Genomic DNA, 18,276 nt, shown 5'->3' with positions numbered 1-18,276 from the left:
AAACATTTTATTAGGGGTTCATACAACTCTTATCACAATCCATACATACATCAATTGTGTAAAGCACATCGGTACATTAATTGCCCTCATCATTCTCAAAGCATTTGCTCTCCCCTTAATCCCTTGGCATCAGGTCCTCTTTTTTTACCCCTTCCTCCTGGCTCCCCCCTCCCTCATGAGCCCTTGATAATTTTTTTTATTATGAGCCCTTGATAATTTATAAATTATTATTTTGTCATAGCTTGCCCTGTCCGACGTCTCTTATACAGAAAAACACACCACCCCCTCCCCCCAACAAATAACAACAACAACAGAAAACTCTCCATTGAAAAGAAAGATTAAGAGCATGTCTTCATGGGGGGGGTTGGTTTTTTTTTTTTTAATGTCTTCATGTTTTTTGTGAGTCATTTTTCTTAAAGCATTTGGTCTCTGGTCTCTGTCTTATTTGGGGCTCTCTAGGGGAGCAAAACAGAAAGGAGCCTTGGGGATTCAAAGGGCTAGGTTTGGGTCAACGAACCACAAGGTTGCCAGCGGTTCAAACCCACCAGCTGCTCCTCAGGAGAAAGACGAGGCTCTCTTGGAAACCCTCTATCTGGTTGGTGTGAGTTGGGATCAACTTGATGGCAGTGGTTTGGGGTTTACTCGTGTGTGTGTGTGTGTGTGTGTGTGTGTGTGTGTGTGTGTGTACACACACACGGGGCTTCAAAAATTCCATGGGAAATGGAATTAAAAGATAATTAATTAAAAGATAATGATATTTTCCATGAACTTTCTTATAATAGAGATTTGCTTCAAGGAAATGGCTCCCATCATTGTGGAGGCTGGCCATGTCACAAATTCTTGGGTTAGGCAATTACACTTTTTTTTGGACTCATGTCCTTTCAGGGGCTGATGAACCCAAAATCCACAGGGAAAGGGAGAGGTGCCGGCCACATCTCCAAGGAAACTAGTTGGCTGTCAACTGTTAGGTTGCTTAGATCTGATCACAAAATGTAGATGATTACATTAGATTGCCTTATGAAAGAACACGCAATGCACTGTCTGCCGAACAACCGAAACTCAGAGCCTCGCCAAGCTGACACATAGCAGTGACCACCTAAGGCAGTGGTTCTCAACCTGTGGGTTGTGACCCCTTGGGGGGTTGAATGACCCCTTCACAGGGGTCGCCCGATTCATAACAGTAGCAAAATGACAGTGATGAAGTATCAACGAAAATAATGTTATGATTGGGGTGGGTCACCACCACATGAAAGGGTTGCGGCGCTAGGAAGGATGAGAACCGCTGACCTAAGAGGCCTCTGAATTTATTGGAAATTAACTGGGAGGAAGGCTAATCAGCATTGACTAAGGAATAATCTCAACATCAAGAAGTCGAAATTCTCAAATTGGGGTAAGCCTGATGCACTCACAACTCCCCCACCTGAAGTTAAAACGCCACGTCTAGAATTCCATTCCCTTCTCTGATTTTCTGAATGGGAGTAGCTGAAACTCGACTTGCTTTATTGTCTTCGGTCATAACTAAGCAATTCGTCAAAATAAGGGCATTCCTCCTCCATGAAAAGGTTCAGGGGCTTATACCCACTGTGTTGAACTGCTTATTATAAATCCTAACTCATCTGAGTTTTCTAATTGCAAACTGCCTGCTGGTCTCTAGTTCACCTGCCTCCCCCACCTTTTAAATCAAGGTGTTATCTGCCTGTTCAACCTAGAACCTCCTGTGCATTTTGAGTTCGGGGTTTGAGGATCACACAACAATCTAATTCTTCCTCTCCCTCATAGGATGGCTTCTGTCTCTTCTATATAAACCACATAATACTGCCGTCCTATTGGATCATACTGCTGATTCTGGTCTATGTGCTAACAGTTGTCATCAATCTCTGGGTCCCACAATAAGGGCTCCAACGACCATGAGCTCTGAGAACTGCCACCAGCTTCTACCTGCCAAGAGGTGTGAGGTGGGAGTGAACAAGAACAGAGGGGATGCAAGCAACCACCTCTTCAGACATTTTTACCTGGTTGCACACAAGGAGTCCTGGAGAGCCACAAGGCTCATTGCACCAAAGAAGTGCGGGCCAATCTGTGTTCCGGTTGAAGAGCAATACAGTGCCATCAGCTACATCTTGTCGAGTTGACAGCTGGCTAACTTATCATGGCAGCTGCTCAGGAACGAAAATGGTACCTCCAGTGGCCTGTGTTCCAGATTGTTAACCAAAAACTGTAATATTAAAACCTCTTGAGATTTTTAAGTATTTTTTTAAAATCTAGTTCCTGAGTTTCTAGGTCGCTTAAGGGCTTTTGTATTAAGAATCTATTTCTGATTTCAATAAATTATTAAGGATCAAAGTTCTAATAAATGTATGTCTTTTTTTTAAAAAAAGTAGTTGGTTTTCCTCAACTTCCAATAGCCTGTATTCTTAGGTGTAATGGTAACTTTCGTGTGTGTGCGTGTGTGTGTGTGTGTGTGTGTGTGTGTGTGTGTGTGTGTGTGTGAAGCTAGACATAAGTAACAATGGTTTGTTTTAAACATTTCATCCGGGCACAAGCTCCTCAAGACCCCTTCCTGGCTGGTGCCTGCCCATCCTCCGCCAGCCCATCCTCCGCCTGCAAGGCGAAGGAGTTCCAGCGCGCAGGCTCGCCACGCTTGCCAACATGCTGGGCTTCCTAAGTATGGCTTGGCTGTCATCGTCCCTCAAGATGATGAACTAGTTGGTATTCTCAGTCTGACTCATTCCAGAATTTATGTAGTAGATGGAAATACTCAGCCCCTGCATGATATGAGCAGTTCATGCACTCAGCTGTCACTGAAAAGCGGGGGGTCTCTCACTATGCAGGGATTTTTCCCCCTGAATAATGTCCTTTATTGTCCTAAAAAAAACCTGACTTTATTAGGCGATAACCCACACCATTCTATATATCCAGCAGACTTGTACAATCGTTGCCATAATCAGTTCCAACACAAGGCTTCTTACCCATTTTCCACTCTCAACCCCCTGGTGACCCCCCAAAAAACTTGCAACACAAGCAAGCACTGCCAGAAACACCATGGATTCGTTACACGTTTTTGATTTTTAATATCTGGATGATGTGTTCAGAAAACGTTTCCTGTGGCTGAATTTCTTGCCGTCCTCACATTGCTATTTGACCTTTCACGGGGTCACGACCTGTGGTTTAAGAGCGGCATGGTTCCTTGCATGACCTGCTTCAGGAAAACCAACCATTGAAGTTCTGTGGGGCACAGTTCAATGCCAGTACACATCAGCTCATGACAAATTGGAGTCAATTCTGCAGAAACTTTTATTTCTCTTTTAATTGATCATAGAACCTGTATTAACATAGTGTGAGACAAGAATCCAAAACCATTGCTTCCTTCAAGGCAATTTGATGAACTTTTATTTCAATGTGAGAACCCAAAGGGGTAAAACCATTTCAAGCAGGAGAAAAGTAACTATGTCGGTCAAGCCATCAAACTGAATGTTTAAGGAAAATCAAACTCAGTGTCTTTGATCTGGGAAGAAAGGCAGACCACATAAAGCCATGAAATGAGTTTGGAAAATAGTCATCTTTTTATCTTTAAGCTGCCTTTGCTCCGTTTCTAGCTTTCTAACAAGTCCCACCTCGGTGTGACACCCACTGGTCACAATTTACTAGCCAATAAAAAGCAAGAAAGGCTTGGGAAGCAGAAGAGGTTCTTTCCCTGCCCACTGGAGCGGGAGGTGGTAGAGTCAGCAGGAAGGGGTGGCTGGGAACCAAGGGTCCTGAGAGCTCAGTTGCCCTCAAGTTTGGCTTCAGCCTTCGAATTTAGCCCAGATACACCATTGGATGTCCGCTTCAGAAGCCCAAATTGCCAAACATGTACGTCAGCCTGTCTCTCACTCACCCAATGCCAATGAGTCAATTCCGACCCTATACAAGTACCCTTGTGGTTTCCCAAGACCGCAACTCTTCACAGGAATAGAAAACCGTGTTTTTCCCCCGTATCACCAAACATGCGGTGTGGTCAATAGTATTACCATCTGTAGGTTAATATCTCTATCGTAGCCCCCGGAAAACAAATGAGACATCTTTATTTGGATTTATTATGAATACAGCTCCTGGTTATTAGTATGAAGTAAGGTTCATACAAAAGAATTTAGATAAGTATTACAGCTCTGTTTATTGACAGTTCATTTTTTGTCAACTAATTTAGATATATATTCTGTTCTATTGGCTTTTCTATTCCTCTACTGGCATCATTCTGTCTTAATTACTGTGTTTTTAGATACCTGGTAGCATTAATCTAGGTTATGCACATGCACACCATTGTTTTTCCAAAGAGAATCCTTGGCTATTTTTATTAATGGCTTTTGATTCATTTTTTTAAAGTCAACTTTTAAAGAATCCGTTAAGACATTGCTTTTGAATTTTGATTAGAATTGGTTTATAGATCAATTATGGAGTTAATATCTTTACAGCATTGCATGTTCCCACCTAAGAGTATGAACTCTTGGCTCCATTTGTTCAGATTTCTCGTGATTTTCCTCCTACAGATTCTGAGTTCATTTCGCTGTCTTCCTAAGAACTCTTGAGTCCCTTTGCTCCTGGAAAGTGAAACTGCATGTGATCATATTTGCCATGCTTGCTTGTGAGGATGCTTCAGTCGTATCATGGGGAAAGCATGACTCTTTTCCTAGCCATGTGGTTCTCGTAAGGTCAACTCCTCCTCACTCTATCCCACTCCAAGATCTTGAACCTGACCCAGACCTAGCCTGACACGAGTCCACTCCTAATTTTAATGCTACTGTAGTTCTGGAACATCTGTAGGTTTTACCAAGTGAGAGCCTTTCTCGGCCAAGAGCTTACCCCACTGCATGGAGAAGGTTCCTTGGAAGAGAAGACCATATGGAATTTCCAGGGATTTCAGAGCTTGGGTGTAGAGAAACAGTTACAGTAGTGTTAAGTCTCAGGACTGGCTTGTGCCTAAATGCTACCAGAGACTCTGATACATTTTATTTCCCATTGAAGCAGGTTTTTAAAATTATTGGGAATAGACGCAGTAAAACAAGCCAACAGTTTCTGTCTGTGCAGTTCAGTGACATTGATTCCATACTTTCAGTTGTACAAATATTCTCACCCTTCTTTTCTGAGTTGTGCCTCATTAACATAAACTCGTTGCCCCTAAAAGTTTCTGTCTAACCCTTAAGAGTTGCTGTCAGTTTTATCCCATGTAGATGGTTCTTTAAAGAGTATAATGCTCAAGGCAAACTTGATTATTTTTTAACTGGTTCAACTATTTGGTTTTAAGACTTCAGGGGATATTTGGGGGTTAAGTTGTAAAGTTGGGCTTAACCAAGAGGAACTATGGGGAACTGAATGAAGGCGAATGTGATAATGGGACAGGAGGAAAGTAAAAGGAAGTAGAGGAAAGAATTAGGAGGCAAAAGACATTTATAGAGGTCTAAATAAAGGCATGCATCTATGTAACATATTAATATAAAACAATAGGGATTTAGGTAGGTCTATGTACACACATTTATATGTTAAGTATTAAGGTAGCCAACAGACAGTGGGCCTTTACTCAAGTACTCCCTCAACACAAGAACACTCTCTTCTAATAACCTGACATTCTGTGATGCTCACCTTCCCAACATGATCACTGAAGGCAAAATGGGTGCATAAGCAAATGTGGTGAAGAAAGCTGATGGTGCCCAGCTATAAAAAGTTATCACATCAGGGTTCTTAAAGGCTTGAAGATAAACAAGCAGCCATCTAGCTGAGAAGCAATAATGTCCACATGGAAGAAACACACCTGCCTGTGTAATCATGAGGTGTTGATGGGATCAGGTATCAGACATCAAAGAGCCAGAACAAAAAAATCATATCAATGTGGATGAGGGGTAGTAAGAAGTGGAGACCCAAAGTCCATCTGTAGACAATTGGACATCCCCTTAGAGAAGGGGCACAAGGAAGAGACGAGCCAGTCAGGGTGCAGTATAGCGCCAGTGAAACATACAACTTCTAGTTCTTTAATGCTTCCTCCCCCGTCCACTATCATGACCCCAATTCTACCTTACAAACCTGGCTAGACCAGAGCATGTACACTGGTACAGATAAGAGCTGGAAACACAAGGAATTTAGGACAGAAAAACCCCTCAGGACCAATATTGAGAGTAGGGACACCAGGAGGGGAAGGGAAAGGTGGGGGGAAAGGGGGAACTTATCACAAGGATCTACATAGAACCCCCTCCCAGGGGGACGGGCAACAGAAAAATGGGTGAAGGGAGACAATGGTCAGTGTAAGACATTTCAAAATAATAATAATTTATACATTATCAAAGGTTCATAATGGAGGGAGGGTGGGGGATGGAGGGAGTGAGAAAAGGAACAGCTGATACCAAGGGCTCAAGTAGAAAGAAAATGCTTTGAAAATGATGATGGCAACAGATGTACAAAAGTGCTTGACACAATGAATGCATGTGAGTATTGTGATAAGAGCTGTATGGGCCCCCATAAAATGATTCTTTTAAAAAGAAAGAAAACTGCTTGTAAGCCCACTAGTCTTCAGCCATTAAATTGGAACTTTAAATGGGTTTAGGATACACCTGCAAAGAAGGCTCTGAAAAGATAAGCCAATGTCTTGCGTGCTCAGGACATTTGAAGGTGATGAGAATTGCCTATCAGGCTGTTGACAGATTAAAGGGGTAAAAAGGAACTCTGGATTTTTGAATTTTGAACTAGTGGTTTTTGTCAGAAGCTAAAAAATATCTGGAACCATGAAGAAACTCTCCTCTCTGGGACTGAGCATTAAAGGGAGCCTGTGGGCAGGCTGAAATGCTTGCTAGGTGGTCACCTGGATCTACTTGCTGAGTGGAAGTAGGAGAAATGCAGCAATAAAGAGACATGTCAAATCTGGCCACTGACACCCGTGGACCTGGTTTACAGGAACTAGAGGAGAAGATGAGAATGGATTGACTAGTCTAAAGTTTATAGAGTTGTGTGGAGCCTGAGCCTGTGGCATGACGTAGCCCAAAGGGGTTAGGGTTGTTGAGAATCTGTGATGGGGTCCTTGGTCTAAAGGCAAGGGGACCAATGGGCACCCTGGTGAGGCTAAGTGAGGCAGCCCATACTGAGTTGACCAGAACCTGACCAGATGAAGAGAAGATGTTTGAGCCCTCTAAATTGGTGCCTATTGCTGCTGACTTGATGGATGGCCTGTACTGATTTGACTGCTTATGGATACGGACTCACAAGGTTCCAACTGGAATGAAGATTCTTCACATCAAAGAGTATGATTGTCTCCTCAGAGCACTGGATTGATGTAAGTGGGCAGTATAGCAATTGGATACCCAAAATTGGGTGTATAAAGGCATGAAGTGACTGGCTTACAGACTTTCATAGGTGGGGGAAATACATTAATAGGATTATGGTGTAGGTGTTCATTTAACTGCAATTGTTAGGCATAAAATATTGTTTTATTCACATATAGAATGTTGTGTTTCAATGAGGCTGGCACATATTGAATTGTATGCTACACCGCCACTGGATCCATAAGACTTTGCACCCACCAGCCTGTGATCTTCCTGCAGTTGGCATCATTGCGTGTGTTTCATGAGTCTGAAGAGGAATGCATAGGTTGGTATCAGACATCTGGGCTAATATCAGACTTAAGGACTTGATCTGGACTGGGCTGGGATATTTTCTCAATATTCAATTGCTCTTGTACATAAAGCTCTTTCTTATACACATAGGAGTGTCTGTGACTTTGTTTCTCTAGTCTACCCAGACTGCCACGTGGCCTGGAGGGTTTCCAGAGGTCTTGAGGGCTGGAATCTCTCCGGGAGCAGATAGTGAGGTTTTTTGGTTAGTAAGAGTGCAGTGTACTACTGCGCCATGAAAGCACCTTTATACCAAACTCACTGCCATCAAGTCAATTCGACTCGTAGGACCCTCTAGGACAGACTAGAAGTGCCACTTGGAGTTTCCAAGACTTTAAATCTTTATGGACGCAGGCAGTCTTTTCTTTCTCTCCAAGTAGTGACTGGTGGGCTCAAACACCTGACCTTGCCGTCAGCAGCTCAACGTATAGCCCACTACACTGCCAAGGCGCCTTTTTAAGGGATCCTTAAACAGCACCTCTCGGCTGCAATTCTTTTTTTTTAAATCATTTTATTAGGGGTTCCTACAACTCTTATCACAATCCATACATTCATCAGTTGTGTAAAGCACATTTGTACATTCATTGCCCTCATCACTCTCAAAACATTTGCTCTCCACCTAAGCCTCTGGCATCAGTTCCTCATATTTTCCCTCCCTCCCTGTTCCCTCTTCCATCATGAGCCCTTGATAATTTATAAATTATTATTTTGTTATATCTTTCCCTGTCCAATGTCTCCCTTCACCCACTTTTCTGTTGTCCGTCCCCCAGGGAAGAGGTCACATGTAGATCTTTGTAATCAGTTCCCTCTTTCCAACCCACCCTCCCTCTACCTTATAAGTATCTCCACTCATACCCCTAGTCCTGAAGGTATCATCCACCCTGGATTCCCTGTGCTTCCAGTTCCTATCTGTGCCAGAGTACATCCTCTGGTCTAGCCCGATTTTTAAGGTAGAATTGGGATCATGATAGTGGGGGAGGAGGAAGCATTTAGGAACTAGGGGAAAGTTGTATTTTTCATTGTTGTTACATTGCACCCAGACTGACTCTTCTCCTCCCTGAGACCCTTCTGTAAGGGGATGTCCAGTGGCTTACAAATGGGATTTGGGCCTCCACTCTGTACACGCCCCCTCACTCACTATAATAAGATTCTTTGTTCTGATGATGCCTGATCCCTGATCCCTTTGACACCTCGTGATCGCACAGGCTGGCGTGCTTCTTCCATGTGGGCTTTGTTGCTTCTAAACAGCACCTCTCAAAGGGGAGCCATCCTAATGTCTTGGGGTTTCTAAGGCTGTAAGTCTATTATTATTACTATTTATTGAGATTTAATACATATATCCTTCCATATTTCAATCACATCAATTAATATTGTACAACTTCTACCATCATCGGTTTCCAAACATTCTTTTTCTACACGGGAGGCTATAAGTCTTTATGAGAATTAAAACAAAAACAAAAAAAACCTTTCTCCTGTGGAGCAGCTAGCTGGTGGTTTCAGTGGAGCCTGATTTGATGTGCAAACTGCTGAAATAAAAAGATTTTTTTTAATGTTTAATCTGTAGAATTCCTCATGTGTACAAGGTGAAAGGACCCACCCTTTGTGGTAGTCCGGGTAGACAAGATTCATAGACACTCATATGTGTAAAAGAAAGAGCTTTCTATACAAGAGCAATTGAGAAAACATAGAGAAAATATGCCAGCCCAGTCCAGATCAAATCCATAAGTCCGATATTCACCCATATGTCCAATACTAGTCCATGAATTCTTTTACAGACTCACGCAGCACGTGCAATGATACCAAAAGCAGGAAGATCACAGGTCAGTGGGTGAAAAAGCTTGTGGAAACTTTTCGGCGCTGGCATGGATCTCCACGTGGCTCCTCCAGCTCCAAGACTCTGTCTGCCATCAGCATAGCTCCATATGGCTTGTCAATAGGAATGTCCATCAGGAGAGTGTGTGTCCTGCCTCCAGGGAGGAAGACATGAGTTCCCAGAATCCTCAGGAGAAGGCCATTGGCCAGAGGCCTCATTGACTATGTCCTGATGGACAGCTAGACTCCACCCCTTTGCTCAAGTTGACAGGAGATGGAGTAACTGCCATGAAGTGTGATGCTGTGAGAGTGTGGCAGTCAGGGGACATGGGAACTCTGAAGAAGATGGAGATCCCTATAAGCCCGCCCACATGGAAGAAGCACACCAGCCTGTGTGATCATGGGGTGTAGATGGGATCGAGCATCAGGTATCAAAAGATCCCAAATAACTATATTGATGTGAACAAGGGGTGTTGTAGTGAAGACCCAAAGCCCATCTGTAGCTATTTGGACATCCCCCACAAAAGGGTTATAAGGACGGGATGATTCAACCAAGGTGCAGTATAGCACTGATGAAACGCACATCATTCCTCTAGCTCTTGAAGACCACATATACTTGTGTACAAGCCCAGTTTTTCAGCACATTATGTAGTTTTTGTGGTAAGATTAGTTGCCTCGGCTGATATCAGGTCAACTTATTCTCAAGTATATACGGTATTCCCCCCACCTCTCGACTACCATGACCCAATTCTCCCTTACAAGTCTGGCTAGACAGGAGAACGCACATTGGTACAGATAAGAGCTCTTGACACATGGAATTCAGGATAGATAACCCTCTCAGGAGCAGTAGTGGGAGTAGCGATGATATCAAGAGGGTAGGGGGATGATCGAGGAGGGGGAGAAAGGGGGAGCCCATCACAAGGTTGGATATATAGCCACCCCCAAAGGGGATGAATAACAAACATGTGGGTGAAGGGAGAAATGGACAGTGTAAGATATGAAATAATAATAACATATAATTGAGCAAGGAGTCATGAGGGTGGAAGGGGGAAAGGAGCTTATACCAAGGGCTCAAGTAGAAAATATTTCAGAAATAATGATGATAACCTATGTACAAATATGCTTGATACAACTGATGCATGGCATGCTGTAAGAACTGTAAGAAAATGATTTTTGAAGAAAAAAAAAAGAAGACAGAGTCCTGAGGAGCAGAGAAAGGAGGAGACCAGGCATGTGATGGAAACCAAGGGCAGGCTGGGCATTCAGAGGGCAAGATTCCTTAATATCACCACTGGAACCTGCTGGAGAGACGTGGTGCTCCGCTGCTTTCTGAATGAACTGCACATGGACACCTGCTCGGGGTGCAGACACCTCCCTGCCTGTTGGACCCCGTTGGGCTCCCCACCCCTTCCCTCCTCTTCCCAGGGTAATGATGGGGTGCAGTGCCAGGTGTATATCTGTCCCAGGTTGCCACGTGGCAGCAGGGGTCACTGTGACAGTATGTCGTGAACCGGGTAAGAGGTAACAAGCGGATTATTGCAGGTGACAGCACCAAAGATAAACCCAGTGACAGGGTGCGCCTGCCAGGAACAAACCGGGTGTGTCCCTGCCCCGCGTGGCTTTTCCCAAGGCTGTGTCTGTCAGCGTTCTCCAGGTCACTGAATCACCAAGCACTTTTCCAGGAAAAGTACATTTCCAAAAGGCCAGAGGAGAACCCACACCGACAACTCAAAGGCCTTTTAACGGATATACCTGGAAACCCAGCTAGGTGACGTGGGTGATGGGGCAAAGGAAAGAAAACTTTAGGGAGTGTATCAGAAAAACAGAGCCAGTAGGAGATTATAAATCCATCTATCCAACTACCTGCTGATCTATCAATCTATGAATCCATCTATCTATCTAACTCTCAAGGAATGGATTCACCAAACTGTGAGGAAGTGCAAATCCAAAGGGCAGACCAAACCCAAGTCCAAACCCACTGCCACTGAGTCAAGTCCTAGTCACTGTAACCCCATAGAGGATTTCTGATTGTTATGGGACTGAGCTTGCCCCTGAAGAGCAGCAAGCTGATGGGTTTGAACCACCAACCTTGTAGTTAGCAGTCCAACTGTGCCATCAGGGCCGTCAGGCTGGCAGCTCGGACAGAAAACGATGCAGCTGTCTTGTGGCAGAATTTCTTGCTCCTCGAGGAACCTTAAGAAGCCCCGGTGGGAGAGTGCATTATGTGCCGGGCTGCTAACTGTAGGGTTGGCAGTTCAACTCCACCAGCTGCTCTCTCTGGGGAAAGGTGGGGCTTTCAGCTCCCTTAAAGATTTATAACCTAGGTAATAAACCAGGGAAGTTCCACTCTGCACTATAGGGTCATGATGAGTCGGAATTGACTCAATGGTGGTGAGTTTTGTCCAGAAAACCTGAGTTTCCCACCCCTACAAGGCCATTCAGCTGGTTTGATGGTGCTATGAGATCAGTCTTTTCAGGGGCTCATCTGCATGTGCGAGCTGGCCATGTAAATAGACCCAGGACAAAGGAGGCATTTGAATGGCGTGCCGGTGGTCATCACTGAAGACAGATGACACTAAGGAGCCCTGGGGGCACAGTGAGCTTACAGGTCAGGCTACCAACCGCAAGGTCAGCAGTTTGAGACCACAGCCCACATCTGGGGAGAAAGATGGGGCTTTCTACACCCATAAGGAGTCCCAGTCTCAGAAACTCACAGGGGCAGTTCTGCCGTGCCCTTTAAGGTCTCTATGAATGGGCATCAGCTCAATGGCAGGGAGTCTAAGGTTTTTTTTAGGAGTAGTGGGGTAGGAAATAACACTATCAGCCAGAAGAACCAATGCCAAAAAAAAAAGGTCTTAAAAGAAATACAGCTAGAAGCACGAATGATAACCATGTACAAGCCCTGAAGATCAGGGTGACAGTGCCAGTCCCCGGTCCCCTTAAGCACCCGGGTTGTCTCACCTCCCAGCAGCCTCCACATGCATCCCAAATGGTCGTTTTTAAAAAGCCCACCTACTGGTGTCACACTGTCCAGTTTATCGGCTTGTCACAATGTCCCACAGATTACACCTTGCCCTCTACTGCAAATCCCCCGACTCTGGATGCTCACAGATTACACCTTGCCCTCTAACCCTCTACTGCAAATCCCCCGACTCTGGATGCTCACAGATTACACCTTGTCCTCTACTGCAAATCCCCCCACTCTGGATGCTCACAGATTACACCTTACCCCCTACTGCAAATCCCCCGACTCTGGATGCTCACACTCTGTCTCTCGACTTGCCTCACTGCCCACGGAGTGGAACCTCCTTAAGGGCCAGGAGGGGGCCCTACGTGGACAGCTTGCATGCCCAGCACCTAGCCCAGGGCTGGCAGGGGCTAGAGGAAGATATCTGTGCGATGGAGTCATCTCAGCACTCAAGTGACTCCGAAGCTCTCCTTCCATCTCCTCATGTCAGCGCTTTGGGGAAGCTGCGGGGTCCGCTGTTCAGATCATCCATGGGGGGCATCTTGAACTGGAGGGGCCGACCTGTCATGAGCTCGGCGTGGTTTCTGAGCTGTCTAGCCAACGGTCATGAGGTTTGCATGACTGAGTTTACCGTCTGCCTCGGAAATGTCCCTAACACGCACAAGAGTGGGGATCGGATCTGGGCTCCTCTGGGCTCCAGAAGCAATGTTGACTCCATGGAGTTCATGAGACAAGAATAATATCGGTCGTCATGACGGCTATTCCCAACTGCTGCAGCCTTGTTTGCTTCGAGTGCGTGTTCCCAGGGTGGGCCACAGCACTTGACATTGCACGTGAAAGCCGGCACACCCTGAAATCCTGCCATGACTCTGTCCTGGGCCCTGGCGCGACCTGGCCTCTCGACCTTGCCCCTAGCCAGCAGAGCCTCAGACTGCAATGACTCAGCCTCTCATAGACCAGGCTTTCTTTTGACACTCCCACTAGGCGGCGCTCTGGTGGCGTAGTGGGCTGAGTGTTAAGCTACTAACCACAAGGTCAGCCACTCAAGTCCACGAGGTGCCCTGAGGGTGAACGTCAAGACCCCCGTAAAGATCAACAGCCTCAAACCCCACAAAGGGGAGTTCTACTCTGCCCCATAGGCACTATGTGTTGACATCAGATCAATGGCAGTGAGTTTGGGTTAGGGCTGGGTTGTTCCAATTAGCACAAAGGCAAGAGGCATTTAAAAACTCCGGGTTCAATTTGTCCATCTCAGCCCACACCCAAACGGGGCTTCTTAAGAACTACCGGTGGCTAACACAACACAGAAATGGAGGTTACGCGCCCCGATTCGGGGTGTTCACAGGGACATATTACATTGTCTCTGAAGTCTCTGACGAAAGATTGTCTCTGCCAGTAGCCTCTGGATGCCTTGGCTGGCAGCTGCAGCCTTAACTTCATCTTCGCCTCTGTCTTCACGTGTCTGTCTTCCCTGTCTCCCTCCATCAGCCCGTCCCCTCTATCCTATAAGAAAACCACTCGGAGGAAACCAGGGGGCACCCTACTCAGCTGCGATTGCTAACATCGTAAAAGATGCCATGGTCAAACAAGGTCACATGCCCGAGTACCCCACCCCCACCACCCACAGTGACCCTACAGGACAGGATAAGGAGCCCTAGTAGCATGATGGTTATGGTTGGGCTGCTAATCACAGAGTCAGCAGTTCAAAACCACCAGCCACTTCAAGGGAAAAGGATTCCGGTAGTGAGCAGCATCAGACACCCACAGGGGCAGTTCTACCCTGTCCTGCAGAGTCACTATGCGTTGGAATCAACTCGGTGGCAATGAGATCGGACATCGCACAGGGCAAGATATGACAAAATAATAATGTATAAATTATCAAGGGTTCATGAGGGAGGGGGGAGGGGAGAGGGAGGGGAAAAATGAGGCCCTAATGCCAGGGGCTTGGGTGGAGAGCAAATGTGTTGAGAATGATGAGGGCAATGAATGTACAAATGTGCTTTACACAATTGATGCATGTATGGATTGTGATAAGAGTTGTAGGAGCCCCTAATAGAACGATTTTTAAAAAATGAGATAGGACAAAATAGAACGGTTCCATTTATAAGCTTCTAACTAAGTCACTGACCTTTTGATTAGCGGCCAAACTCAGTAAGCACTCTGCAAGCAGGGTTCCTTCCCAGGTCCCGCCTGCCCACTGCCTCCGAGTGGATTCTGACGGACAGGGGCCCTAAAGGACAGAGTGGAACTTCCTCTGTGGGTTTCCAAGGTTGTAAATCTTTTTTATTACAGTTTTATTGCCACTTCATCCACCTAGCAATGCAAGTCAATAGTTCAGTCCTCTCCAGAAGAGTCGTACAATCATTTCCACCGTCAATTCTAGAACATTGTCTTCTTCCTTGTACTCACTGGGATTCATGTCCTCTTTTCTTAATTGTGGCAAAAATATACAGAGCGAAACATCCTCCAAGGTTGTAAATCTTTACGAGAGCAGAATGCTTCCTCTCTCTCCATCAGAGTCACTGGTAGATTCAAACTGCAGACTTTGCGTTCAACGGTCCAGCACATAAACCCAAACCCCACCAGGTCTCCTTTCACAGATACCAGGGATTAGGAATTCAGCATGGTTTTTTGGGGGGGGAGACACACATTAATCGATAATGAAATTCAATATGTAAGCCTCCAAATGGCTAAAGTCACATTTCTGGCCCCGGCTGGCCACCCCCTTACTTGTAGATAGAGCCTGCTGTGGGGAATTTGAAAGGTGGAGTAACCTGCCCAAAACGACATCACTGGTAAGTGATCAGTCCTAAGACTCAGGGCATCATCCTCAGCTGGCAGGGGAGAGACCGTGATCACGAAGGTGATTTTTAAGATAGTTTGTATTTTTATGTCTGTATGACTTTCAAAGAGTGCATTGGCGCTTTGTTTTTAAGCAAGGCTAGTTTTAAAGGGCGGAGCCCTGGTGGTGTAGTAGGTTAGGCATTGGGCTGCTGACTGCAAGATCTGCAGTTTGAAACCACCAGCCCCTCCGGCGCAGGAGGGAGGTGAGCTTTCTTCCCCCATAAATGTTCACAGCTTCAGAGTCCCACAGGCGCTGTTCTTGTTAGGAGTCGGAATCGACGAGATGTCAGGGAGTAGCGTTTTAATGGTATGGGTGTTCGTTTTTTATCTTTCTATCATTTGGTCATAAAAAGCACTTGGAAGTGTCCGTAGTGGTAAAGGAAACAAACAACTTGGAATAAGTGTTTTGAATTTATTAGCATTCATTAAATATGCATTTTTGAAGCCTTAGCTAAAATACAGAGAGTGGTTGAGCCAGTTGCTTCAAGTGGGTTCTGTGAAGCTCCCCTTCTTTCAAACTCTCTTGGAGAAGCAGCCTCGGGTTCCATCATCAATAGTAGCAATTGCAACACCGGGAGCAACGCCAGCAGTGGGCCAGAACAGTGTGGGATTTCTGGATTCCACGTCAGTGGGAACAGATTGACAGTAGGAGGCAGCAGAGCCGAGGGATCCCTCGCCCACACCAGGCAATAAAGAGCATCCCTCCCCAAAAAAGTGAAGCTTTTCAGCTTTTCTCCCACAAGCCCTGGGAAAACTCCAAGACCAGAAGCAGCACAGGAGGGCCTAGTCCTTGGGAGTTGAAATCTAGTCAATGAATATCGCTCTTGTGGCCATCGTCCTTTCTAGCCTGTGGCTGTGGCTCTAAGCCCATTGTGGAGGGAGTTCTCTGTTATAGGAACCTGGATGGTGTCGTGGCTATTTATGCACTGGGCTGCGATCCACAAGGTCAGCAGTTCGAAGCCTCCAGCAGCTCCGAGGAAGAAACACGGGGCTTTCTGCTCCCGTAAAGAGTCGCAATCTTGGAAGCTCACAGGGACCGTTCTACCCTGTTCAATAGGAAGGCTGTGAGTCAGTATTGACTCGATGGCAGTGGGCTTAATTTTGTTTGTTTGTCTTTGTTGTAGGATTAAGGTAAGATGATCTTTGGTAGATGTAAACTTACTAAAGGGTATGACTTAAGTCACTCTCCTTTATCTTCCTCGGGGGTATGGTCTGCTGAAAGACAAAAACCACACCTCCAGCAAAGCCATTCCTCTGTGTGGAAGAGCCTTCTCCGAAGCAGGAACCCAGAGAGAAATCCCAGCACCACTGGAAGAGGAGCATGTTTAAGATCCCTGGTCTGAAGTAGTGGAGGCCTAGACCAGAAACACCAGAGACTGTGGCATGGAGACTCTGGGACAGAGCAAAGGAGCCAGGTCAAGACCAAGGCCAAGGCAAGGAGGTCATGCGATAGAACAGAGGAGCAGCACAGAGACCACATGAGGCAGAGCAGGGGGCTGGCTTCCTGGTCCACGGAGGCAGAGGCCAATGAACCACGTGGCTGAGAGGCTAAGGACGGGAGAGAGATTTGGCTGTTGGCTCAGGAGAGGGGCTTACCATTCGCTAATCCTGGCTTGTGAGAACCTGTGAGCTCCCCTAATAAACTCCCTTAATTGTACGTATTGTCTGCGAGTTCGGTGTGCCCGTTGACATGAACGCTCAGACCCAGCACAAAAGGAGAGCACCATGGGCGGAGCTGTTGGCGTCAGAACAGGATGAAGAAGGACGGGGGCAGAGGCATGTCTGAGCCATGCCTCGTGGCACTAGAGAAGTCAGAGGAGGTCAGATGAGGCCCTCCTGGCCATCCGCCCAGGCGTTGTCTGGGCATTCACTAAAGAAACAGCTGAGTCCGTCTCCCATCCTCAAACATCTGGCTACCGTTTGTGTCCCCATGAATTAAGGAATAATTTTAGCTTCCCAAAATGAGTGTCCTCGCAAGTGAGCTTCCCACGGTGAGCTTGGAAGCCTGAGAAGCAAGGTGGGCTAGAGGTAACCACACCTACCTCCTGGGAGAACCAAGCCCCTGCACATACCCCAGATAAGCTGCTACCTGGACCCCCTCGCCTGACTGTCTTCTCCTCCCCTCACCCCGCACATCACTGCTTTGTGCCAGGAACAGGGGTTCGGATTTGACAGGAGGAGTCCCATCCAGTTAATATAGATGATTGACTACTTCCGATCGTACTTAGGCTCACCAGGGGGCACTTCATAGCACTGACTCGCTGCACAGCCTCCTGACAACAGAGGCTTCATTAAGTAAGCTTTGTTCGGACGTTGAACTGGTTCAGAAGTGCTTCCAGACGAAGCTGCACTAGGAATATGAAAAAGAGGAGCTGATACCAAGGGCTCCAGTAGAAAGAAAATGTTTTGAAAATGATAATGACAACATATGGACAAATGAGCTTGAGCCAATGAGTGTATGGGTTGTTTATAAGAGCTTTAAGAGCCAATAAAATGATTTATTTAAAACTATAATACTGAAATACAATTTCTGGGCATTATTTTCACTCTATTTTAAAATTCCATTTTAAGATGGTTTTTCCTTCAACCTAAAAAGAAAGTTTTTGAGATGAAAAGTCACGCAACACAGAATTCACCATTTTAGCCATCTTGAAATGTACAACCCATCAGTGTTTAGTGTATTCAAGATGTGAATTTTCACCACTTCCAGTATCATTATCTAGTTCCAGAGCATTCCTGTCACCCCAAAAAAGAAACTGTCTCCACAATCTGCAGCCCCTCCCTTCCCTGCACTCTCTGGCAACCTGTAATCTACTTCCTGTCTCTGTGGACTTACCGAGTCTGGACATTTCATGTAAGTGGAGTCATACACCACGTGGGCTTTTGCCTCCAGATTCTTAGCGTAATTTTTAAAAACCATTACGTATATTCAACTCCCAATCCTTCTCTCCCTATTCCTTCCCCACTTCGACCTGGCCTCGCCATAGCCTATAACGCCTACTTCTTTTGGTATGAAAACCA

Source organism: Tenrec ecaudatus, chromosome 14 (genome assembly GCF_050624435.1).
Source record: "Tenrec ecaudatus isolate mTenEca1 chromosome 14, mTenEca1.hap1, whole genome shotgun sequence".
NCBI lineage: Eukaryota > Metazoa > Chordata > Mammalia > Afrosoricida > Tenrecidae > Tenrec > Tenrec ecaudatus.
This window is presented reverse-complemented; position numbering follows the sequence as displayed.